This window comes from Palaemon carinicauda, chromosome 27 (genome assembly GCF_036898095.1).
Source record: "Palaemon carinicauda isolate YSFRI2023 chromosome 27, ASM3689809v2, whole genome shotgun sequence".
Classification (NCBI taxonomy): domain Eukaryota; kingdom Metazoa; phylum Arthropoda; class Malacostraca; order Decapoda; family Palaemonidae; genus Palaemon; species Palaemon carinicauda.
This window is the reverse complement of record NC_090751.1, coordinates 278,804-281,499: the sequence shown is the minus strand read 5'-3', so window position 1 is coordinate 281,499 and position 2,696 is coordinate 278,804.

Sequence of the window (2,696 nt, the reverse complement as noted above, 5' to 3'; positions counted from 1 at the left end):
CATGGTCTTCCACTGTATTTGGGTTAGAGTTCTCTTGCTTGAGGGTACATTCGGGCACACTATTCTATCTTAATTTTCTTCCTCTTGCTATTTTATGAAGTTTTTATAGTCTATGCTGTATATGGAAGATATATTTTAATGTTGTTATTGTTCTTAAAATATTTTATTTTAGTTCTTCATTACAACTCTTGCAGTTTATTTATTTCCACATTTCTTTTACTCACTAGGCTATTTTTTTTGCCTATTTGGAGCCCTTGGGCTTATAGCATCCTGTTTTTCCCAATAGGGTTGTAGCTTAGCTAACAACAACAACAACAACAACAATAATAATAGCAATAATAATAATAATAATAATAATAATAATAATAACAATGATAATAAGAATATATAATAATAATAATAATAAAGATATATAATAATAATAATAGTAATAATAATAATAACATTGAAATCAACAACAACAAAAACATCAATAATGATAATAATAATAATAATAATAATAATAATAATAATAATAATAATAATAATAATAATAATAATAATAACATTGAAATCAACAACAACAACAACAACAACAATAATAATAATAATAATAATAATAATAATAATAATAATAATAATAATAATAATAATAATAATAATCGTGTATTCACCAACCCTTAGCAACACCACAATCGAAAGTGTTTTTCGTTTGAAATTACGTAATTCTTTTTTTTTTTTTCGACGGATGCACAAACTTAAATATCACGCAACTGGCTTGGCTTTTGGGAAACCCTCGAGTATATTAAAAGAAAAAAAAATTATGAGATTTTATTGTTTGGTACTACATAAGATGGATTATTATTATTATTATTATTATTATTATTATTATTATTTGCTAAGCCACAGCCCTTGTTGAAAAAGAAGGATGCTATAAGCCCAGGGGCCCCAACAGGGAAAATAACCCAGTGAGGAAAGGAAATAAGGAAATATAAAATATTTCAAGAACAATAACAACATTGAAATAAGTATTTCTTATATAAATTATAAAAACTTTAAAAAAACAAGAGGAAGATAAATTAGATAGAATAATGTGCTCGAGTGTACCCTCAAGCAAGAGAACTCGAACCCAAGACAGTGGAAGACCAGGGTACAGAGGCTATGGCACCACCAAAGATTAGAGAACAATATTCAATCGTACACAATACTTTCTTTCATGAAAGTAATCTTTGAAAAACTCAAAATCTTTGTTATTATTATTATTATTATTATTATTATTATTAGCCAAACTACAACCCTAGTTGGAAAAGCCAGATGCTATAAGCTCAAGGGCTCCAACAGGGAAAAATAGCCCAGTGAGGAAAGGAAGTAAATAAATGATGAGAATAAATTAACAATATATTCTAAAGGTAATTTTATAATAATTTTGATTTTATAATAATAATTTATTTCAGTTAAAAGGCCACAGTAAGGTAAAGTAGCAGTGGCCTATTGGAAACGTCCCTGCCTGTCGTTCTGCTGGGTGGGAGATCAAGTCCCGCTCAAACTCGGTAGTTTCTTTGGTCGTTGTAACCTCACCATCCTTGTGAGCTAAGGATGATGGGTTTGGGGGAGCCTATAGGTCTCCCTGTTCTGAGTCATCAGCAGCCACTGCCTTGCCCTCCCTGGTCCCGGTATGGGTAGAAAGGGGCTTGGACGCTAATCATATGGATATATGTTCAGTCTCTAAGGCATTGTCACTGTCCCTTATCTGCCATTCATGAGCGACCTTTAAACCTTTAAAATCAGGATGCCACTTTTGTAAAGCTGCTGAGTCATCAGTAGCCATTGCCTTGCCCTCCCTGGTCCCAGCAGGGGGGGGGGGGAGAGGAGGCTTGGACGCTAATCATGTGGCTATATGGTCAGTCTCGAGGGCATTGTCCCTATCCCTTATCTGCCATTCATGCGCGACCTTTAAACCAGGATGCCATTTTTGTCCCACTTCATCATTTCCATTAGATCGTTTACTTCCGTTGGATATATAGTGACTCGTTATCCGGTAGAGCTTCTGTTCTTCACAAATGACTCATTATTTGTTCAAGTTAAAAAAAGAAAGCATAGGAAACGAGCTGTGCATGACGCGATGCCACTGTGTGAACAGGAATGTTAAGGTTTTCATAATCTTAAAGGTTTAAAGGTGACTCATGTATGGCAGAGGCAAGGGACAGTGACAATGACCTAGAGACTAACCAAAGCCCCCTCTCCCCCAAACTAGGACCAAGGAGGGCCAGGCAATGACTGCTGATAGCACAGCAAGTAACCATCTAGGCTCCCCCAAAATGCCCAATCTTTACTCTAAAGGAGGGTGAGGTTGCAGACACTAAAAAGAAACTATCTAGGTTAAGCGGGTCTTTAACCCCAGTCCAATTGATCGTCAGGCAGCCACCCATTGAGATACTACCTCTAGAGAGTGATGGGGTTCATTGACTGGCCAGGCAGTACTACATTAGATCCTTCTCTCTGGTTACGGTTCATTTTCCCTTTGCCTACACATACACCGAATAGTCTGGTCTATTCTTTACATATTCTCCTCTGTCCTCATGCACCTGACAACACTGAGATTACCAAACAATTCTTCTTCTCTCAAGGGGTTAACTACTGCACTGTAATTGTTCATTGGCCACTCTCCTCTTGGAAAGGGTAGGAGAGACTCTTTAGCTATGGTAAGCAGCTCTTCT